General features: G+C 47.3%; 1 protein-coding gene across 2 annotated transcripts in view; it reads right to left on the reverse strand.

The window, feature by feature from the left end:
• LOC140419746 (uncharacterized) overlaps nt 1–24906 on the reverse strand; it is a 50255-nt gene that overhangs the window by 16940 nt on the left and 8409 nt on the right. The gene's annotated exons all lie outside the window — the stretch shown is intronic.

Consider the following 24906-nt stretch of genomic DNA (forward strand, 5'->3'; position numbering starts at 1 on the left):
AGTGCTTTTTCCTTCCATTTTCAGAATTCACCAATATTCAGGTTACGATCAATTGGGTGACTTTGTCTGATCCTGCTGTGATGTTTGATTTGAGTTTCCTGACTGCAAATGGTCCCCTTCTAACTCTGAAATTGATTTGAAACAGAAAAAAGGGAGGGAGGGTGAATCCACAGAAACACAAAGGCAGGTTGTGAAATTGAGCTGAATGAATCTGGTAACTTGTGGGGCCGGCACTGCGAAAAAGTGACCATGAAAACGGTTTAATCTTTTGCATAAAGTGAACAGGTTCATTAATGTCCTTCAGGGAAGGGAACCTGCCGCCCGGCCTGAGCCCACACAAGGCTCGGGCCTCTGCAAGAACACAAGAAATAGGAGCAGAAGTAGACCATTCGGCCCGTCGAACCTGCTCTGCCATTGAACACGATTGTGGCTGATCTCAGTCTTCAATTCCACTTTCCCGTTAGCTCTCTCTGTCCTTTGACTTCCTGAGAGACCAAAAATCTCACCATCTCAGCCTTCAATATATTCTTTGATGGATCATCCACAACCCTCTGGGCTAGCAAATTCTCGGCAAGAAACAGAGAGGAAGTCAAAATGAATGAGGGAAGGGGAGCGAGAGCGAAAACAGAGGGGTGGGTGAGAGGGGGCAACGGAGAGGCATTTCGTCGACCGACAACTGAATCACAATTTGACAGAATCTCCTAAACCCTTAACCTCCACCACCTGGATGGACCAGGACAGCAGATGTATGTGAGCATCACCACCTGCAAGTTCCCTTCCAAGACACACACTATCCGATCTGGTCTGACATCCAATGCTGGATGAGCAGAGCCTTCCTCCATTTAAATATTGAGAAGACTGAACCCATTCCCTTTTAGCCTCACTACAAACTCCACTCCCTTGTCACCAATTCCATCCCTGTCCAATGTCTGAGGCTGAAGCAGACTGTTCACAACCCTGATGAAATATTTCACCCAGAGATGAGCTCTTGACCACAGATCCACATCATCACCAAGATTGCCGATTTCCACCTCAGGAACATCGCTCGACTCCACCTTAGTCTCTGTTCATCTGCTGCAGAAACCATCATCCATTCTTCCGTCACCTCTCAACCAAATTATCCCAACGCACTCGCAGCCAGACTCCAACATTAAACAACCCCCTCCATCCCATCCAAAACTCTGCTACCCAAGTGCATACTCACACCAGCCCCTGTGCCCACTGATCTGATTTGTTATGTTGTAGGTGTAACATAAGCGGCTTCCTTGTGGTGCACTTGACAAAGGAAGGTTCAGACGTGGAGATACCTTCAACACGTTTATTAAACTATTTACACTTCTATTACTCGGGTTCGACACTACTGCTAATCCTACTATAGCTACCCAGACTGACTAACCAGTTGCTGCAATCCACGTGGTGGGTGTAATATTGAATCAACCCTGTGTCTCTAATCACTGACTGTCTCCACTGGAAAGAGGCAGATCATGTGGGTTGGTGTAATGCCCCCCTGTGGTCGTGTCACCTCGTGCGACCAATGGACCACGAATGTCCATTGGTCGCGTCCTATCTACTTGATCTATTGGTTGAGTGTGTGTGTGTGTGATGTCTCTTGTGCAGCCTCTAGTGTCTAGCTAGCCTACATGTATTTACATTGATGCACATCACCACATCCCTCCTTTTTTATATGTTACATATTTTCTGTACTCTTTGAGAAAATTGAACAAAAACAGGTAAATAGGTTAAGGTATATACAAGTCATGGGAACAGTGATTAAACAATAAGTCTAAATCATTCGTGTGAGTCCCAAAAACCATCAATCATCATGGTCAAATGTCTCTCTTGATTATGAACGCCATCAAAGTTCCTGTGCCACAGGAACCAAGAAGTGGTCAAATCACTTCGCTGTCTGATTTGGAGTCCCTTTCTTTTTTCGATGTTTGTGATGGTGCTGTCGGATGGCATCTTGTAGCTGATAAGGTGTTGACGTTGAAGAGGTACCATCAACAGTATCATTCGAGGTCATGGACGTGCCATATGTCGAAGTTGGATAAGACTGTACATACTGGTTCTGGCCACGTGTTGTGCAGAAAGGGTGATCCTGCTGAGAAGCGTTGAAGCATGTCGATTTGGAGACAAAATTGCTGCTCGCATAAATACCTGGTGATGGTGTGAAACTAGAACCTTGCATCTGATAGGAATATGCCGTCTGACCAGGCTGGAGTGCAGCAAATCCTGGGCTGTAACTAAGGCTGTAGTGCAGATTGCGCTTGCGGTAGTCCTCCTTCGGTCTTGATTCCATTAGTGGGCAATCCGTAGTGCTGGCCTGTTTGAGAATATGCTGCATAGACTGCTGGCTGCTGCAGGCTTGAATACTGGGCTTGTCCAGCATGAGCTGTCATTGGCTGCACTGCCGGTGTGGAACAAATGTGTGGATATAGCTGTGGTGAATATTGGTGTATTCCTCTTGGACTGTAGCTGCTGCTTGTTATTACTGACCCAGTGTAATTGTTAAGTGATCCATCTCCTGTTGTTGTGGCATCTGCTGTCACCCTGAGCGTGCCATCACTGAGGTTGCGGCACTCCCTGTCTGGAGTAAAGTCCGGCTCACATGAATCGGAGTCGGCGTTTGGTTGCTCCCCATCTGGAGTCTTGTCTGTTTTAACTGAGTCAGTGTTGGCTTGTTGATGCTCCCCGTCCGTAGTCTTAGCAGGTTCACTGGAGTCAGCTGAGATTTCTTGAAGCTGCACGTCTGGAGTCAGAACATGCAGGAATGCATTGACTTGTGGAGAGGTTCGAGCGAATGAGGGTGGAAGTATCGTGATGTCACTGGAGTCACCAGTGGTCTCACAGTAGTCGTTGAGTGCCTCTGTACACACTAGCTGAGGTCTGTCACTTTGCACATCTTGCATGGAAAGTGGGATGCTGTCGTCACTCGTCTCACATACCGTGGGTAGAGCCTCAGTAGCTACTTGTTGTTCACTTGGGTTAGGTAAATTGTCAGAGTCTTCATCTGGTAGTGCAAACAATGTGGGTGGACTGTCATTGTCTTGCTGTTGTCCTTCATTTGGGCTTGGACTGTCAACGTCGCTTTGTTCTTCACTGTAGCATGATAGACCGTCATGGTCGTCCTGCTGTGCACTGGAGCGTGGTAGACTGTCATAGTCTTCTTGCTGTTTACTTGAGCATGGCAGACTTGCATCGTCTGCCGCTAGTTGGTCAGAGGAGGTTGCTAGACCCTCGTGGTCTTGTTCCTGCAAGGACTGCCCATCGGAGTCTTGCATTGCTTCTATCATGGAGGCTGTCCATGAGCTCGCTGCGGAGGCTTGTGACACTGGAGTCACGTCCTGTGTGTGCAACAACTGCACTCTGGAGTCTTGCGGTTCTTCTAGTGTGGTGTCTGTCCACGAGCTCGCTGTGGAGGCTTGTGACATTGGAGTCACTTCTTGTTCGTGCAAGGACTGCTGTGTGGAGTCTTGCGTGTCTTCTTTCGTAGAGTCGGGAACCCTGAGCCGTGCGTGGACCATGCTCTGTGTGGCAGCAGGCCGCTCCGTGGCCCTGTACCGCTCTCTGTCTCTTGGTGTCAGGCCGCAGCATAATCCTGCACTCCTGAGTCGGGATGTTGTATATGCTGGGCTGAAGATCCTCAAATCTGAAGAACGAATCCGCGTCTGCATCGGATTCAGTACGGGGGTCGCCAACGTGCAACACATCTAGCTGCGGTTCAGATTTGGTACTGGGATAGCCTCCCAAGGTGAAAGGTCCGTCTGAGTCATTGGCTTCTAGGACCATATCATCACGGTTTGCGTCGGAGCTAGCATTGGGCTCGCGAGGTCCAGAGAAAATGTAAAGGTCAGTATCGAAGTATTCAAGGTCGGAATCATCGGTTTGGGCGTAGCTAATTGCTTGTTGCAGGGTTCTTCGGAGGTCAATTTGAGGCATTGTGCTGTCATTCCAGGTGAAGGAAGGTTGTTTTACGGCTTTAAATTTTTTTTTCTTTGATTTGGTATGTTTCCCCTTTAAATGGGCGTGGTCTGGGGCTCTGACGTCATGATGCATGTGACGTAGCGCGTAGGAAGCGATTGCGCATGCGCAGGTCACTGTTCCTTTACCGATGGCCATTTTCGTGATTGCGAATGTGCGGCATCTCGCGCATGCGCAAATGGACCTTCCCGTTCTGTGCGCTTCTCGTGCAACTGTGCAAGTGCAGAAAGATGGCCACCGATCAAAACTGTTCTCTGCTCCGGGATCTCGGCATCGTGGTGCGTACTGGCTCTTCTCTTGGCCGGGATTCTCCCCTACCCGGCGGGGCGGGAGAATCCGGCATAATGGAGTGGCGGGAACCACTCCGGCGTCGGGCCGCCCCAAAGGTGCGGAGAAAGGGACCAAGCCCTCACCTTGAGGGGCTAGGCCCGCACCGGAGTGATTTCCGCATCGCCGGCTGGCGGGAAAGGCCTTTGGCGCCACGGGCGACGCATGCGCGGGAGCGTCAGCGGAAGCTAACGGCATCCCCACACATGCACAGTGGAGGGGGTCTCTTCCGCCTCCGCCATAGTGGAGACCATGGCGAAGGCGGAAGAAAGAGTGCCCCCACGGCACAGGCGCGCCCATGGATCGGTGGGCCCCGATCGCGGGCCAGGCCACCGTGGGGGCAATCCCCGGGGCCAGATCACCCCGCGACCCCCCCAGGACCCAGCCTGCGCCGTCTGCCCCCGCCGGTAAGGTAGGTGGTTCAATCCACGCCAGCTGGCGAGGGTTGACAGCGGCGGGACTTTGGCCCATCGCGGGCCGGAGAATCGCCGGGGGGAGCCCACCGACCGGTGCGGTTCCTGCCCCCGCCGATTCTCTGGTGGCGGAGAATTCGGGACACGGCGGGGTAGAGATTCACACCAGTCCCCGGCGATTCTCCGACCCGACGGGGGGGGTCGGAGAATCGCGCCCCTTACCTTTTCTTGCTGGTTGGAGTGTGTTTTCCTCACAGCATTTGCTGAATTTGTCCAGGACTGCCTGGAAGTCGCTCCTGTTTTGCCCCCCGGAGAACTTGAATTTTTAAAAGATTTCTTCTGCTCTGGCGCCGGCAATGGTGAGGAGAAGCTCTGTTTTTTCAGCATCGGCCAGGTCTTCTAGTTCGGCTGCTGCCAGGAAGATTTCAAACCTTTGCCGGAATGCCCGCCAGTTTTCGCGGAGCTCGCCGTGGCACTGGAGCCGCTGCGGAACCCGGATCTCGAACATCTTGCCTGGGTATCGTTGCTGGTTGTCACTGTACACTGAGGTATGGCTATATGGATTGAAACAGTTCAGTCCTGGTACCATGATTTGGTATGTTGTAGGTGTAACGTAAGCAGCTTCCTTGTGGTGCACTTGACAAAGAAAGATTCAGACGTGGAGATAACTTCAACACGTTTATTAAACTATTTACACTTCTATTACTCGGGTTCGACACTACTGCTAATCCTACTATAGCTACCCAGACTGACTAACCAGTTGCTGCAATCCACGTGGTGGGTGTAATATTGAATCAACCTTGTGTCTCTAATCACTGACTGTCTCCACTGGAAAGAGGCAGATCATGTGCGTGGTGTCCTTTATGTATGGGTTGGTGTAATGCCCCCCTGTGGTCGTGTCACCTCCTTGTGTATCGTGAATATCTATTGATTGTGTCCTATCTACTTGATCTATTGGTTGTGTGTGTATGAATGATGTCTCTTGTGCTCCCTTTAGTGTCTAGCTAGCCTACGTGTATTTACATGGATGCACATCACCACATGATCCACAAATGCTTCCTTTTAAAAGGCACAAAAGGTTACATTTCTCATTCTTTTACTCCATGGTAATGATCATCCTGACCACTGTAATCTCCTCCACACACAAACACCTTTGAGATCTCGGCACTCATTTAATTCCAGCCACTTTAACATTCCTGATTTTAATCTCTCCACCATTGCGGAGTTGCCAAGGCCTCAATCTCTGAAATTTCCTCCTTAAACCTCTCCAACTCTGACTCATTTTCCTCCATTAAGATTCTCCTTAAAATCTAATATCTCCTCATGTGGCTCAGCGTGAATTGTTATTTTGTAACGTTTCTCTGGAAGTCTTAAAAGCTTTATTCTGTTCAAGGCACAATATAAATAAATTATTGTCACTGCCCGAGACATGTATCAACGTTCTGTCTCACAAATTAGAATTAGTAACTGAGAGTGAAACAGTTTGATGGGCATTCTGTCAAGTAACATTTCAAAAGCGTTGCCCCAAGATGGTGTGCGCGCAGACGCACCGCTGCCAGTGCCACAGAAAGATGGCGGCCGCATAATCCAGTGTGCAGCCCCCACTCAGATCCTCGGGTACTGGTAGGTTAATTTTTCCGGATTTTCAGTTTATATGTTTACGAAGTATGTCCAACGACCCTCCTAATCCATCTCTCGAATCCATCCCGCCAGTCCCACCTTCACGGATTGTGCATCCAAGCAGGAACCTTTTCCGTACCATTAATCACACTGCACATGCTTCACTCAGCTAGTCCCGCCTCCTCGTTCATGCTGATTGGTTGGAGGACCAGCCGCTCCCGATGGGGCCTCTGGTCACGCCCACTCGTCTCCTATTCCGAGAGTACGCAAATCATTTATTTTTCCAAATAAGGGGCAATTTAGAGTGGCCAATCCACCTAGCCTGCACATCTTTGGATTGTAGGGGCGAAACCGACGCAAACACGGGGAGAATGTGCAAACTCCACGTGGACAGTGAACCAGAGCCAGGATCGAACCTGTGACCTTGGCGTTGTGAGGCAGCAGGGACCGGAGGACCCGTCGGGAGCAGCTGGTCCTCCAACCAATCTGTGTGAATGAGGCAGCAGGGCTAACCCACTGCACCACCGTGCTGCCCTCGCTGCCATCAATCATTGCGCGGGCATTGTGAGGTGTCAGGTGAGAGGTCAGTGTCGGGGGGTGGGGTTTACAAATCCCCAGTGTGGCTCCAGAGCCTATTTTGAAACAATGAACATTCTCCACTCTCACTGTCCGCAGCTTCCGGCTTCTCTCCACAAACAACCTCACAGAGACCAGGGGGAGACACTGACCCAGTGACAATGTCACTGCATCAATCACCCAGAGAGGCAGGAAAATGTTCTGGGGACATGGGCTCCAATCCATTAAATTAATAAAATCTGGAATTTAAAGGTCGTCTCAGTGATGGTGACTGAGGCTCCACTGAGAAAATCTCCAATGTCACTGGATTCGTTCAAAAACGCAGAAAATAGGAAACTAGTTAGTTTAACGCCTGTTGTTGGGATACTGTGGGAATCCATTATTGAGGAAGTAGTAACTGGACATTTGGAAAGTCAAACCGCAATCCATCAGAGTCAGCGTGGTTTTGTGAAGGATATATTGTGTTTAACTCAATTGTTGGGAGTTCATGGAAGATGTACTACTACTACTACTACTACTAATAATAATCACTTATTGTCACAAGTAGGCTTCAATAAAGTTACTGTGGAAAGCCCCTCGTCGCCATATTCCGGCGCCTGTTCGGGGAGGCTGGTACGGGAATTGAACCCGCGCTGCTGGCCTTGTTCTGCACTCCAAGCCAGCTGTTTAGCCCAGTGTGTTAAACCAGCCCCTTTGTAACAAGGCAAGTGGATAATGGGGGTCCTATAGATGTATTTGGACTATCAGAATACATTTGATACGGTGTCATACAAAAGATGATAAACAAGGTAAGATCCCACGGGGTTGAGGGGTAATATATTAGCTTGGATAGAGGATTGGCTAACCAACAGACAGCAGAGAGTGGGGATTATATTAGATTTATTGACACATGTACTGAGGTACGGTGAAAAGAATTGTTCTGCATACAGTTCCACACATGAAAAACATAGGACATATGATAAATGCACAATGTAAATGCATTGACATCAGATGAAGCATATGGAGTATAGTACTACATCTTCAGTGGAGAAGATGCGTGAGAGATCAGTTCAGTCCATAACAAGGTGGTTCAAGCATGGTAACAGCATAGAAGAAGCTGTTTTTGAATCTGTTTGTGCATGTTCTCAGACTTTTGCATCTTCTGCCCAATGGAAGAGGTTGGAAGAGAGAATAGCAGATGTGAGGGGACTTGGATTATGCTCATCTGTCTTTTTCTGGTTGGGAAGCTGTAACTAGTGGTACGTCATAGGGTTCGGTCCCCGGTCTCCAACTATTTACAATCCAAATTAATGACTATGGGATAGATAGAATGTACAATAGCCTAATTTGCAGCTAACACTAAAAGCAAGTTGCAATGAGGAAATAAGAAATAAACTAATGGATAAGTTAGGTGAGTGAGCCAAAATGTGGCAGATGGAATTTAACGTGCACAAGTTTGTGGTTATCCATTTTGGTCAGAGGAATAAAAAGGCAACTTCTTATCTAAATGGAGAGAAACTTCAAAATGCTTTTGTACAGATGGATCTGGGTGCCCTCGTGCACGGATCACAGACAGTCCGCAGGTGAAGCCGGTAATAAGGGAGGCAAATGGAATGTTGGCGTTCATTGCGAATGGAACAGAGATAAAGTAGGACAGTGCTGTTGTAACTGTAAAGGGCGTTGGTGAGACCACATCGGGAGTGATGCAGATATTGTCCCTTAGACAATGACATAAATGCATTAGAGGTGGTTCAGAAAAGTTCACTAGATTGATTGTCTTGTGAAGAGAGATTTGAGCAGTTTAGGCCTCTACTCGCTAGAGTTTAGAAGAATGAGAGGAGATATAATTGAGGTACATAAGATGCAAAACGGAATTGATGGGGTAAAGGTAGAGTGGATTTTTCCCCTTGTTGGACATTCTAGAAGGAGAGGCCATAGTTTTAGCCGAGTCCTGCATGTTTCATTTCAAGGGGGCTGAAGTATAAAAGTAAAGAGGTGTTGCTGCAATTGTACAAGCTGCCAGTGAGGTCACATTTAGAACATTGTGTACAGACTTGGTCCCCTTATTTAAGAGAAGATATATTATCATTGGAGCCAGTACAGAGGAGGTTTAATAGGATGCTTCTGGAGGGACTGCCTAACGAGGAAATAATTTATTTTACCCCAGGAAATGTGGAGGCCGAGTCCTTGATCAGTTGCAAGGCTGACACCGATATGTTTTTAAGCAGTTGGGGAATTAAGGGTTACTCAGGGAAGGTAGGAAAGTGGACTTAGTGAGTGTTAGATCAGCTATGATCTTATTAAATGGTGGAGCAGCTCAAAGGGCTGAATGGCTGACTCCTGTTCCTATTTCTTCTCGTCTGTTTGTCGGTAAAGATTTTCGGAATCTGTGTGACTGGAGAAGTACTGAGATATATAAAATCCTGGTTAGACACCACCTGACTGCTGTGATTTTAAAAAAACACAAATGCTGGAAATCTTCGGCATATCGGGCAGCGTCTATGGAGAGAAACAGAGTTAATGTTTCAGGTCAGCATGATCTTTCATCAGATCAAGAATAGTGTTCCCATTAGGGACCAAGAGGGAAATCTGTGGAGCCAGAAAACATTTGGTCGGATGTTGAACGAAAACTTTACATCTGTCTTCACCCAAGGGAATGAGGAGGTAGATATGGAACTCGAGCAGAGAGACTGATGTTCCTGAGCAAATTGACATAGGGAGTGACATGGCATTGGAGGTGTTGGCAGGCATAAAGGTGGACCAGATGAGTTGTGCCCTAGACTGCTGCGGGAGGCGAGGGAGGATATTGCAGGGGCTCCGACCCAAATTTTTAATTCCTCTCTGGCCACGGGGGAATTGCCAGAGGACTGGAGGTCAGCTAATGTGGTCTGACTATTTAAGAAAGGTTGTAGAGATAAGCCAGGGAACTGTAAACCAGTGAGTCTTACGTCTATGGTAGGGAAACTATTGGAGAGAATCTATTTCCACTTGGAGAGGCAATATTTGATCAGGAATAGTCAGCATGACTTTGTCAGAGGGAGGCCATGCCTAACAAATTTAATTTTTTGAGCATGTGACGAGCTGTGTAGATGAAGGTAGTGCAGTTGCTGTAGTTTACATGGACTTCAGCAAGCCTTTGACAAGATCCCAATGAGAGACTGGTAAGACCATAAGACAAAGGAGTAGAATTAGGTCATTTGACCCATCGAGTCTGCCCCACTATTCAATCATGGCTGATATATTTCTCATCCTCATTCTCCTGCCTTCTCCTCATACACCAGATCCCATTATTAATCAAGAACCTATCTATCTCTGTCTGAAAGTCACTCAGTGATTTGGACTCCACAGCCTTCTGCAGCAATGAGTTCCACAGATTCACCAGCCTCTGGCTGAAGAAATTCTTCCTCATCTCAGTTTTAAAGGATCATCACTTCAGTCTGAGGCTGTGCCCTCAGGTTCTAGTTTTTCCCACGAGTGGAAACTCTCCTCGTCCACTCTATCTAGGCTTCTCAGTATCCTGTAAATTTCAATAAGATCCCCCCTCATCTTTCTAAACTCCAACAAGTACAAACCCAGAAAAAGAAGGCAAATACACATGTGATACAGGATAATTTGATGAGGTGAATTGAAAATTGGCTTAGCTGTGGGAGACAGAGGGTGATGACAGACAGCTGCTTCAGTGACTGGAGGCCAGTGACCAGTGGCACACCACAGGGATCTGTGCTGGGTCCCCTATTATTCATCATTTATATAAACAACATCGATGACTATGTGGGGGGGTAGGATCAGTCCTTTGTGGATGACGCAAAGTTTGGCCTGGTGGTTAACAGTGAGGTTGAGTGTCTTGGGTTACAGGAAGATACAGACGGGATGGTCAAATGGGCAGAAAAGTGGCAGATGGAAATTAACCCTGAAAAGTGTGAGGTGACACTTTTTAGAAGGAGTCATTTGACCAGGAGGCATTCAATTAATGACCTGACACTGGGAAGTCTGAGGAACAAAGGGACCTTGGCATGTTTATTCATAGATCTCTGACGGCAGAAGGGCAGGATAATAGGGTGGTGAAAAAGGCATTCATCACACATGCCTTTATCAATTAAGGCATAGATTACAAAAACAAGGAGATCATGTTGGAGCTGTATTGAACTTTTGTGAGGCCACAGCTGGAGTACTGTGTGCAATTCTGATTGCCACATTATAGACAATAGAACATTACAGCGCAGTACAGGCCCTTCGGCCCTCGATGCTGCGCCGATCTGTGAAACCAATCTAAAGCCCATCTACACTATTCCATTATCATCCATGTTTATCCAATTACCATTTAAATGCCCTTAGTGTTGGCGAGTCCACTACTGTTGCAGGCAGGGCATTCCACGCCCCTACTACTCTCTAAGTAAAGAACCTACCTCTGACATCTGTCCTATATCTATCTCCCCTCAATTTAAAGCTATGTCCCCTCGTGCTAGCCATCACCATCCGAGGAAAAAGGCTCTCACTGTCCACCCTATCTAATCCTCTGATCATCTTGTATGCCTCTATGAAGTTACCTCTTAACCTTCTTCTCTCTAACGGGAACAGCCTCAAGTCCCTCAGCCTTTCCTCATAAGATCTTCCCTCCATACCAGGCAACATCCTGGTAAATCTCCTCTGCACCCTTTCCAATGCTTCCACATCCTTCCTATAATGCGGCGACCGGAACTGCACGCAATACTCCAAATGTGGCCGCACCAGAGTTTTGTACAGCTGCAACATGACCTCATGGCTCCAAAACTCAATCCCTCTACCAATAAAAGCTTAACAACCCTATCAACCTGGGTGGCAACTTTCAGGGATCTATGTACATGGACACCGAGATCTGTCTGCTCATCCACACTACCAAGAATCTTACCATTAGCCCAGTACTCTGTATTCCTGTTACTCCTTCCAAGATGAATCACCTCACACCTTTCTGCATTAAACTCCATTTGCCACTTCTCAGCTCAGCTCTGCATCTTATCTATGTCCCTCTGTAACCTGCAACATCCTTCCGCACTGTCCACTACTCCACCGACTTTAGTGTTATCTGCAAATTCATAGGAAGGATGTGATTTCATTGGAGGGGTTGCATGTGATTGCATTCGAGAGGATGCAGAAGCGATTCACCAGGATGTTGCCTGGTTTGAAACATTTAGGTTATGAAGACAGGTTGGATAGGCTTGGGTTGTTTTCGTTATAGCAAAAGGCTCAGGGGCGACCTGATCAAGGTGTACAAGATTATGAGGGTCATGAACATGGTGGATAGGGAGCAGCTGCTCCCCTTAGGTGAAAGATCAGTCACAATGAGACACAAGTTCAAGGGGAGGGGCAGGAGTTTAGGGGGGATTTGAGGAAAAATGTTTTTACCGAGAGGGTGGTGATGGTCTGGAATGTACTGCCTGGGAGGGTGGTAAAAGCGGGTTGCCTCACATCCTTTAAGAAGTACCTGGATGAAGACTGGCACATCATAACATTCAAGGCTATAGGCCAAGTGCTGGCAAATGGGATTAGATAGGTGGGTCAGGTTTTTCCATGTGTCGGTGCAAACTCGATGGACTGAAGGGCCTCTTCTGCACTGATGCTGATGATACAAAGGTTCGGTGGCATCGTAGACAGTCTAGATGATAGCATAAAATTGTACGGTGATAATGACAGACTAGATGAATGGGCAAGACTGTGGCAATGTAAACAAGTGTGAGGTTATCTGTTTTGAACCAAAAAAGGATACAACTAAGTATTTTCTAAATGGAGAGAGGTTAAGTACAGTGGGTGTCCAAAGAGACTTGGGGTTCATAGAATCTACAGCACGGAGACAGGCCCTTTGGCCCAAACTGGTCCATGCCAACCAAAAAGCCCATCTAAGCCCAACAGGTAAGTTATTTATATTTACTGTTCCAAAGCTCCTCCTCCCCAAGTTCACACCAACTCCACTCCCTGCTGACTAGGCCATAAATCCCCGAGGTAACTTATTTATACTTATTGTTCCGAAGCTGCTTCTCCCCGAGTTCACGCCAAGTTCACTCCCTGCCAGCTAGGCCATGAATCCCCGAGGTAAGTTATTTATACTTGCTGTTCGAAGCTGCTTCTCCCAGAGTTCGTGGCAACTTCGCTCCCTGCCCACTAAGCCAACAGTCTCCGAAGTAAATTATCTAACGTACTGTTCCGAAGCTCCTCCTCCCCGGATTTGCGCCAACTCTTCTCCCTGTCGACTAGGCCTGAATCCTCGAGGTAAGATATTTATACTTATTTCTCTGAAGCTGCTTCTCCCCGAGTTTGCGCCAATTTCGCTCCCTGTCGGCTAGGCCATGAATCCCGAAGGTATGTTATTTATACTTATTGTTCTGAAGCTGCTTCTCCCCGAGTTTGCACCAATTTCGCTACCTGCCGACTGGGCCCGAATCCCTGAGGTAAGTTTTTATATTTACTGTTCCGAAGCTGCTCCTCCCCGAGTTCACACGAACTCCGCTCCCTGCGTTGGTGAGATTCATACCTGGGTGTCTGGAAAATCATTAGTACGGTAAAAAAAGTTTTTTTAAAAACATTTCTCTTCAGCGGATATAAAAATATTGAAAATGGGATAAATGTTGTTTGGCTAACAGTCAATCACTGTCCTGTAAGGTAATGAGTCCTTATGCATCCCAATTGGCCGAGGAAGGCAGTGTGTCACAAGGATGGATGTGTTGACCGATTAATGGCTGGAGGATGGGGGCAGGTCATGTGATCAAACCTCCAGGAATACATTTAATCAAAGTTGATGAGGAGAGAATGTTGTGAATTTCTGTCCTAAACTGACAGTGAGGTTTCTGTAAATTTACAGGATACTGGAAGTGGAGGTTTAACAGACGGGAAACGCAAACCAAACATCACATCACGATCTGGCAGAGTCACTCGATTCATCAGAAACTGAATTTCAGCAGCATCTGGGTGTGGAAGGTAAAAGGTTTGTCTGTTCTGTCTGTGAGGGAAGATTTCAGGTCTCAGTGTGACTGGAAAAGCCCAGAGATTTGCAAACCCTGGTTAGACCAAACCTGGAGAACTGTGTTCAGTTCTGGGCAATAAGCCTGAGGAAGGTTGAATGACCTCGGAGGGGGTGTAGCACAAATATTCAAACCCTCTGTGGTTAAATTACAAAACTAGATTACACAAAAGAATCAGTGACATGACGGCATTCGGCCCACTGAGTCCATGCTAGCTCTCTGGAGCAATCCAGTCAGTCCCATTCTCCTGCTCTATCCCTGTATCCTCGCAGGTTTATTTCCCTCAGATGTCTATCCAATTTCCTTTTGAAATCAAATCATTCATTGTGTCTATTTTCAAACTCTCTCATAGGCAGCAAGTTTCAGGTCATTACCGCTCGCTGTGTAAAAACATATATCTCATATCACCTCATATCTCCTGTACCTTTTACATACAAACTAGGAACAGGCCACTCGGCCCCTCGAGCCTGCTCAGCATTCAATAAGATTGCGGCTGATCTCATTCTAACCTCAACTCCACATTCCTGCCTACCCCTGATGACCTTTCACCCCTTGCTCATCAAGAATCTATCCAGCTCTGCCTTAAAAATATTCAAGGACTCTGCTTCCGCTGCCTTTTAAGGAGCGAGTTCCAAAGTCTGACAACCCTCAAGAGAATAAAAAATCCTCGACTCCATCTGAAATGGGTGACCCCTTATTTTGAAGATTCTCCCACAAGAGGAAACATCCTCTCCACATCCACCCTGTCAAGACCCCTCAGGATCTTACATAATTCAATCCAGGTTTTACCTAAAATCTTAAATCTGTGTCCCGACTGCTTGTATGATCAGTGAATGGAAACAGTTTCTTTATCCACCCGATGGAAATCTGGCATAACCTTGTGACCCTGAATCAAATCTCTCCTCAACCTCCTTTGCTGGAACCATTCTGGTAAATCTCCTCTGCACCTTCTCAAGAACCTTCATATCCTTCCTGAAGGGTGGTGACCAGAGCTTTATAAAGATTCATAGAATTCCTACATTACAGAATCATAGAATTTACAGTGCTGAAGGAGGTCATTCAGCCCATCAAATCTGCACCAGCTCTTGGAAAGAGCACCTTACTTAAGCTTAAGACCATGCCTCCACCCTGTCCCCATAACCCAGTCACCCCAACTAACCTTTGAACACTAAGGGGCAATTTAGCATGGCCAATCCACCTAACTTGCACATCTTTGGTCTGTAGGAGGAAACCGGAGCACCCGGAGTAAACTCACGCGGACACGGGGAGAAAATGCAAACTCCACACAGACAATGCAAACTCCACACAGACAGTCACCCGAGACTGGAATTGAACCCGGGAGCCTGGAGCTGTGAGGCAGCAGTGCTAACCACTGTGCCACCATGCCACCCCATAACCCCATCTAACCTGCACATCACTGGACACTAAGGGGCAATTTATCAAGGCCAATCCACCTAACTTGCCCTTCTTTGGACTATTGGAGGAAACCTGAGCACCAGGTGGAAATCCACGCAGACACGGGGAGAAAGGGCAAACTCCAGGCAAACTCCACACACACAGTCACCAGGGCCGGAATTGAACCCGGGTCCCCGGCACTGTGAGGCAATAGTGCTAACCACTGCCACCAGAAGCATAGTTTTGGTATCAATATTACTGTCTATGAAGCTCAAGATCGATTTTACTTTGCCAACTAGTCTCTTAATATGTCTTGTAGATATACAAAATCCCTCTTCACCTCTTTCTCTCTCCTCCCAAAGAGGTCAGTTGGGTTTTTATAACAATCCACTAGTTTTTTTTCTTTCTTTTTTTTCCAATTATGGGGCAATTTAGCATGTTCAATCCACCTACCTTGCACATCTTTGGGCTGTGGGGGTGAAACCCACGCAGACACGGGGAGAAGTGCCAACTCCACACGGACAGTGACCCAGGGCCGGGATTTGAACCTGGGTCCTCAGCGCCGTAGTCCCAGTGCTAACCACTGCGCCACATATCGCCAACAATCCAGTTGTTTTCATGGTCACTTTTTCTTAAATGGCGGCCCCACAAATGGCCAGATTCATTCAGCTCAATTTCACAACCTGCCTTTGTGTTTTTGTGGGTTTTCTCTCACTCCCTATTTTCTGTTTTTAAATCAGTTTCACAGGGTGTTAGAAGGGAAGGCTTCAAGGTCCAGTAACTCAAACCAAACATCACATCACGATGTGACAGAGTTCTCAATTTATCATATCCTGAATATCATTATTCTTTGAACATAGAAGGAAAAAGTATCGTTCACATTGGAGAGAAACCGTGCACATATGTATGGACGAGGATTCGCTCGATCAGAAGGCCATAAGACACAGGAGCGGAAGTAAGGCCATTCGGCCCATCGAGTCCACTCCACCATTCAATCATGGCTGATTTCAACTCCATTTACCCGCTCTCTCTCCATAGCCCATAAGACCATAATGATCATCAGGCCTCACAAGACACAAATGCAGTCACACTGAGCAGAAACAGTGGAAGTGTGGACTGTGGGAAAGGATTCACTTCCCCATCAAAGCTGGAAACACATTGACGCAGTCACACTGGGGAGAGACCATTCACCTGTTCCAAATGTGGGAAGTGATTCACTCAGTCATCCACTCTGTACACACACCAGCAAGTTCACACTGGGGAGAGACCATTCATCTGCTCAGAGTGTGGGAAGGGATTTACTTTTTCAGCCGACTTGCTGAGTCACCAGCGAGTTCACACTGATGAGAGACCGTTTCAATGTCCAGACTGCGGGAAGTGCTATAAAAGTTCTGTGGAACTGATCAGCCATCAACGTGTTAACACTGACGAGAGACCGTTCAGGTGCTCTCACTGTGGGACTGGGTTCAGGCGATCATCTGCCTCACTGTACATCAGCGAAAGCACACTGGGTAGAGACCGTTCACCTGCTCCGAGTGTGGGAAGGGATTCACTTGGTCATCCAACCTGCTGAGACACCAGCGAGTTCACAAGTAACTACAGTGGTTGGATTTTGCTGTTACTCACATTCAGGACTGAACCATGTTCATTTGGGTTTCTTTATGCTGAGAACAAACTCCAGCCCATTTACAGGGGCTAATATTCTGGCTAAAAGTCAAATAAATTAGATTTGTGTGAAATACGCAGCGTGTTGAACTTTTTAATATCTCTGACACAAGTTAGTTCCTTTTGAAGTATTCTCACTCTCCCCTGTCTCTTCCATCCTCACCTCCAACAAGAAGAGTGAGGAGCTTGTGGAGCTTCTTTGTGACTGAGATTGAGTAAATCCGATCAGCTGCCTCTGCTGCTTCCCTCCCTTCCACGAGCCCACCGGACCAAACTGTCTCTAAATTTCATCCTTTCCCGAGCCCTGAACCCACATCTTTCTCTAGTTTCTCTCCCATCTCCCCTCATGCCCTCTCAGAGCTCATTTTGTCCATGAGACCCAGCTCCTGCTCCATCGACCCTGCCATCCTTACAAATTACTGCCCCATCTTCAGCCTCCCTCTCCTCTCCAAACTCTTTGAACAAGTTATCACCTCCCAACTACTTTAAAAAAAAAAATTTAGAGCAGCCAATTATTTTTCTTTCCAATTGAGGGGCAATTTAGCGTGGCCAATCCACATACCCTGCGAAACCCACGCAGACACGGGGAGAATGTACAAACTCCACACAGTGACCCAGGACCGGGATTCGAACCCGGGTCCTCAACGCCACAGTCCCAGTGCTAACCACTGCGCCACCGTGCTGCCCTAGCTCCCAAATACTTGCCCATCTTTCCCAGAAGACGGACAATCCGTGAGCTTGGATCCAACACGGATATGTTCATAAGCCCAGAAAACAAGGGTAGTAGCAGTCATTAGCGAGAGACAACAATACCTGCTGGAGACAAACAGACAACTAGACCACACAAATCACAACACCAAGCTACCTAGACCCATATACCCGAGACAGGAAGGAGAATTGGAGACAGACTGGAAGAACTCAAAGACTCCAGACACATTAACCAAAAACAGATGGAATATCGGAGGGAACAACACATAATAATAATAATCTTTATTATTATCACAAGCAGGCTTACATTAACACTGAAATGAAGTTACCGTCAAAATCCCCTAGTCGCACTCCGGCGCCTGTTCGGGTCACAGAGGGAGAATTCAGAATGTCCAATTCACTTAAAAAGCACGTCTTTCGGGACTTGTGGAAGACAACCGGAGACCTGGAGGAAAGCCACACAGACATGGGAGGACGTGCAGACTCCTCACAGACAGTGATCCAAGTGGGAATGGTGCTCGGGACCCTGGCGCTGTGAAGCAACAGTGCTAACCATCAGGGAAATACCACCAGACAGACCCATCGGATCAAACCGAGAGAGAAAATCCTACAGAATCATAGAATTTACAGTGCAGAAGACCATTCGTCCCATCAAGCCTGCATCGGCCCTCGGAAAGAGCATCCTACTTAAGCCCTGCCTCCACCCTATCCCCAGAACTCAGTAACTCCACCTAACCTTTTTTTGGACATTAAGGGACAATTTTGCATGGCCAATCCATCTAACCTGCACATCTTTGGACGGTGGGAGAAAATTGGAGCAACCGGAGGGAACCCACACAGTCACGGGGAGAATGTGCAAACTCCACACAGTCAGCCAAGGCTGGAATTGAACCCAGATCGCTGGAGCTGTGATACATCTGTGCTAACCACTGTGCCACCATGCCACATCTGTGGTGAGAAAAACAGTTAACGTTTGTTGTTCCTTGTTGTAACAGTTTTGTAAAAGGGTCAATGGATTCTAAAAAAGTCCATTAAAGTGAAAAGAAGTGAAAAGAAAATGTTCACTCAGAGGTTTGACACAGGAAGAAGTTTCAGTAAGTGTGAAGCTCAATCTTCATCACAAAGCCCGCAGTCTGATTGGCTGGAGGACCAGTCCACCTGGTCCTCCAAATCTTCCCATTGGTCAACACCTCTCAGGCGGGAAATGAGGTTCTGGAAACCATGCCCACGTGGCCAATGGGAAGAACTCAAAATGATGCAGTGTCAGACAATGAGGGAGATCGGGACCAGCCCCGCTCCTTATTCACTCCGAGGAGCAGCACGGTAGCACAAGTGGCTAGAACGGTGGCTTCACGGCGCCAGGGTCCCAGGTTCGTTTCCCCACTGGGACACTGTGCGGAGTCTGCACGTTCTCCCCGTGTCTACGTGAGTTTCCTCCGGGTGCTCCAGTTTCCTCCCACATTCTAAAGACGTGCAGGTTAGGTGGATTGGCCATGCTAAATTGCCCATAGTGTCCAAAAAGGTTAGGAGGGGTTATTGGGTTACAGGGATAGGGAGGAAGTGAGGGCTTAAGTAGGTCGGTGCAGACTCGATGGGCCGAATGGCCTCCTTCTGCACTGTATGCTCTATGTTCAGCCACTTCCGCTCAGTTCCCCCAGTCCCGCCCCCTCTTCCTATTGGTCCGGAGCTGCCGTCAATCACTCCCCAGGCATTGTGATGTGGGCATGCGCAGTGCGGCTCACGTCCAGGGACAGACACTTGTTTGTCCCATCTTCAAGAGGGCAAGAGGCAGATAAACGGAGGCAGCATTCGGGGCAGTGGGTGGGAGGCAAGGCTACACAAACACCCAGTGGAGGTCTCAAAGCTAAAACAAGAAATTACCAGTCCCGAGTTTGCACCGAGCTGGAAGGTTTTCCTGGAGGGCCTTTCCCCAGTTCACCACCACCATCCTCATAGGGCACAGTAAGAAGTCTTAAAACACCAGGTTAAAGGCCAACAGGTTTGTTTGAATCACTAGCTTTCGGAGCGCAGCTCCTTCCTTAGGTGAGTGAAGAGATGTTTGTTCTGTCTGTGGGAAAACATTTCAAACATCGGTGTGCCTGGGAAAGCACCAAGATATACATACACACACTCGAGTGAGTGTTCCAGTGAACTGACTGTGGAAAGAGCTTTTAGGAGCATCACGGTAGCTCAAGTGACTAGCATTGTAGCTTCACAGCGTCAGGGTCCCAGGTTCGATTCCCCACTGGGTCACTGTCTGTGCGGAGTCTGCACGTTCTCCCCATGTCTGCGTGGGTTTCCTCCGGTTTCCTCCCATGGTCCAAAGGCGTGCAGTTTAGGTCATGCTAAATTGGCCTTAGTGTCCAAAAGACTAGGAGGGGCTATTGGGTTACGGGGATAGGGTGCAAGTGAGAGCTTAAGAGGGTGGATGCAGACTCGACAGGCCAAATGGCCTCCTTCTGCACTGTCTGGTCTATGTTTGACCAGTTGCACAGCCTGAAAATATATCACACCATTCACAGCGAGGAGAATCCGTAAACGTGTTCTGTGTGTGGGCGAGGTTTCAACTGTTTGTCCAGCCTGGAGAGACACAAGGACAGCGGCACCATGGAGAAACCATGGAAATGTGGGAACTGTGGAAAGGGATTCCCATCCCTGTCTGTGCTGGAAATTCATCGGCGCAGTCACACCAGGGAAAGACCATTCACCTGCTCAGTGTGTGGGAAGGGGTAGACTCAGCATTCCCTCCAGCTGAAACACCAGCACATTCACATCAGAGTGGGAGCGTTCATATATTCCCCATGTGGGAAGGGATTCATTCGGTCACCCACCCTGCAGACACACCAGCGAGTTCACAAGGACTCTGCTGTCATTGATGTTAATCACATCCAGGACTGAGCCTAAATCACATCCAGGACAGAACCATGTTCATTCTGACAGCTGGAGTTTGTTTGAGTTGATGATAATAATCCCTGAAACTGAGATTAGAATAGATTGGTGCTTGATCCCTGGCACAGACACAGTGGGACAAAGGGCCTTGTTTTGTGCTGTAAAACTCTGTAACTCGAACCCATCTCACTTCACACCAACATGTTTACCCGGACACAAGACATTTTATGTGTTCTGACTGTGAGAAGAACTTTGGAAGCAAAATGGATCTGCTGACTCACCAACACGCTCACACTGGAGAGAAACCGTTCACTGCTCCAAGAGTGGAAAGGGATTCAATCATTCATCCACCCTGCAGAAACACCAGTGAATTCGCACTGGGGAGAGGCCATTCACCTGCTCGCAGTATGGGAAGGGATTCACTCATTCATTCACCCTGCAGAAACACCAGCGAATTCACAAGTTACAGGAATTGGGTTCTGCTGTTCTTGCTGCTGTGAATCACATCCAGGACTGAACCATGTTCATTCTGAGAGTTGGAGTTTGTTTCAGTTATGTTAATAATCCCTGTAACTGGAGTTTAATGTTCTGATTATAGATTAATTAAATGAGCTGTGTGTCAAACACACAGTGTTGGAGTCCTTGATTTTCTGTTAGATAAGAGGAGACTGATTGATGTCCTGTTACTGACTGTTCCATTGTTGGGTCTTTTCTCCTTTGTTAATGGAAGACTTGTATTTCACAACTTCAGGATGTCCCAAAGTGCTTTACAGACAATGAGGTTCTTATGTGCACAGAAAGATCCCGCAAACAAAAATGTGATTGCGACCATAGAATCTGTTCAGTGATGTTTGCTGAGGGACAAATATTAAGCAGCAAACCCGGGAGAACTCCCCTGCTCTTTGGAATAACATCATGGGAACATTTACACCCAACTGAGGGCAGGCGGGGCCAGAGTTGAAGGTCTGATCTGGAAGGCAGGACCTCTGACAGTGCAGTGCTCCCTCAGGGCTGCATCAGAATATCAACCTGGATTTGATGCTCATGTTTCTGGAGGTGGTTTTGAACCCAAAATCTCCTGACTGAGGGATAAGATTGTAACCACTGAGCCACCACTAACACCTCATCATTACTCTGCATTATTTCAGTTCTCAGACCTTCCCTTACTCTCATGGACAAGTGTCCAGGGGCCACAGATTATCCAAAAAGGGGGTCAAAATCATAGGTGATTTTAAAGTAGTTGATTAAGAAGCAACAGTTTGGATATAATACATCAGCTAAATAGACAGAAAAGACATACGACCTCCGATCAGGTGGGAACAGTTTACTGGACCCACATCAGGGGGATGCTGATCTCCGGGACTGGAGGCGAGTTTCTTCGGAATGGTTTACTGGTCCCGGATCAGGGGGATGCTGACCTCCGGGGCTGGAGGCGAGTTTCCTCGGAATGGTTCACTGGTTCTGGATCAGGGGGATGCTGATCTCCGGGGCTGGAGGCGAGTTTCCTTGGAATGGTTTACTGGTCCTGGATCAGGGGGATGCTGATCTCTGGGGCTGGAGGTGAGTTTCCTCGGAATGGTTTACTGGTTCTGGATCAGGGGGATGCTGATCTCCGGGGCTGGAGGCGAGTTTCCTCGGAATGGTTTACTGGTCCTGGATCGGGAGGTGTCTTTATGAATAACCTCAGCCAGTACCGGAATTGAACCTACGCTGTTGGCCTAGCTCTGCACCTCGAACCAGCTGTTTAGCCAACTGAGCTAAACGGGCCCCCACCTATTTCGAAAACATCCACAAGGCGGATGCAGGTGAACAGAGAGCTGGAGAATCTTTAAAGTCCGTGCATTAACTTCTGTTTTGAACCAGGCATATTTACAATTTTTATGTGATGCAAAACGAAGCCAGCAGCGTGGGTTCAATTCCTGTACCGGCTGAGGTTATTCATGAAAGTCCGCCTCTCAACCTTGTCCCTCGCCTAAGGCGCGGTGATCCTCAGGTTAACTCACCACCAGTCAGCTCTCCTCCTGAAAGGGGAAAGCTGTCTATGGTCATCTGGGACTATGGCGACTTTACTTTCCTTACTTATTTTCTAAATCCAGATTCTACATCCCTCTTCACTTTAATTTTACTCTCTCTGATGGATACCTGCATGTTTAATTATATCCTGATTAGTCAGTTTCTCTATGGATGATTTAAAATGTCCCATTCTACTGATCACTCTGTGTTGTTCTGTTTTCTAGTAGCTGAGTGTATCTGGGACCTGTTCTTCAGTGCAGGCTCACTCTGCATTTCACATGTCAGTTATTCCCTATGTAACAAATCACATCTGCACACTCACAGCAGGGGCAATGGTGTCTGTCTCAAGATCTTGGCGTATCCTCCCCCCCCTGCATGGTGCAACCCCTCAGGTAGTAGCCAGACTATCAAACACAGTTTTCTTAAGAAGTGCAGAGGCAAAGGTATAAACATCACCAAGAAATTGACTATTTTCATGTACTGGAATGTACCTGGATGTCAGATTATTTTAAAATGTATTTTTTCATGAGATGTGGCCATCCTTAATTGTCTGAAGGCCATTTCAGAGTCAAGCACCTTACTGAGGGTTCGGCCAGGCCAGGTAAAGACACCAGAATCATTACTGAACCAGATGGTAACCCAGACCAGCTTCCATTAACTGAATTTAAATTCCTCCAGTGACTATGATGGAGTTTGAACCAATGTCCCCAGAGCATTGTCCTGGCCGACTAGTCCAGTGACTTTACCCCCAGCCCATCATCTCCCCCTGATAGATTGATCTGTTCTATTGAACTATACCCAGGCTGAGTTATTCCAACTCCCATTTGATGGGGTGACTTTTCTCTTTTATTCTAAGTGGGACATCCCATTAATTATCATTCTTATTCCGGAATCCTGGATAAACTTTATCTAATTCAATATTCACATAATCTGGTCTGTTTGTGTCAGAGACACAGGTCCAGGTATTTCCAATCAGATAACTCTCACATTTCCCATTCCCAAGAATTTTATCTTGAAACATAACGGATGGGATTTCCACCCCCCCCCTCCCCCAACCCACACACACACACAACCCGAGACCGGAAATTCCCACCCAAGGTAAATGTACCGGCAAATTTCCATTCCACCCGTGATGATTCCCATGGCCGGAAGTATGATCTCAACAAATGGGATGAAGCCAAATCTTTAAAAGACAAAGTCTTTATTTCAAATCATTGCCGTGCTGTCAGGGGAAAGGGTTAACTTCTCTGCTTGTTTACAAAAGGGAAGAGGAAACATTCACAAAGATTCCCACAGCTTGTGAGCTCCGAAACATAACTTCAAGGCTGAAGTTTATCTTCAGAGATTGAAACGTTTTGGTTCCTTTTCCAATTGGACCAGTAAATTGTGTTTCACACTGAAAGGTTTACTTTCACTCAGTAATCAGAACATTTCACTTTCTCAGCACAAACACTTTAGATCAAATTCCAATTGTTCTCTTCCCTTGTAGCTGGTGTGTGGAGATCATGTTCACTGTAGATCTGTCAGCACAGAAACCACACTGTGCTTCTGGATACACTCAGTCTGCAAGTAGATGAATCTTTTAAACATCACCCAAGTGAAGGTTTTTCCCTGACTCTAAGGAGTGAGATTCCTCTGTGGTTGATGAAGTCTCCTCTGTCATTGCTGTTTTTATTGCATCACACATGTTCTGTGGACCAGTCTCACACCCGAAAAGAGGTCATGAAGGTGTGACAGTCGATGACTTTGTGTGTGAGCAGTTCAGCTGGAATTCCATCCTTGCCGGGTGCCTTTCTGCTTGCTCAGCAATAAATGGCCTTTTCCAGCTCAAATGATGAAATTGAAATTGAAAATCGCTTATTGTCACAAGTAGGCTTCAATGAAGTTACTGTGAAAAGCCCCTAGTCGTCACATTCCGGCGCCTGTTCGGGGAGGCTGTTACGGGAATTGAACCGTGCTGCTGGCCTGCCTTAGTCTGCTTTCAAAGCCAGCAATTTAGCCCTGTGCGTCCTTGTCCAACTCAACCAGGACAGGAAGCTGCAGGAGAGTCAGAGACTGGAGGATGTCTGTCTCACAGGAGTACACATCACAAGTCGTGTTCAACCCAGCGGGACATCTGGTTACTTCTGTCAGTGCGAACTTAACAATCTGATGATTTTAGGGCACCAACTTTGGTGAAAGCAGAACCAAGTGTCCTCTTAATCCCATCAAATACATAACAGATAGATTTCCATTGTCATAGGCAGTTTGCAATCCTTGATGTTGACTCATCCCATGTTATTTACACAGTATCTGTCTGTTCTTTGCTACTTTCTGGGCTACTTTCACGGGATGCAGTGTTCTAGCTG

This window comes from Scyliorhinus torazame, chromosome 5 (genome assembly GCF_047496885.1).
Source record: "Scyliorhinus torazame isolate Kashiwa2021f chromosome 5, sScyTor2.1, whole genome shotgun sequence".
Lineage (NCBI taxonomy): Eukaryota > Metazoa > Chordata > Chondrichthyes > Carcharhiniformes > Scyliorhinidae > Scyliorhinus > Scyliorhinus torazame.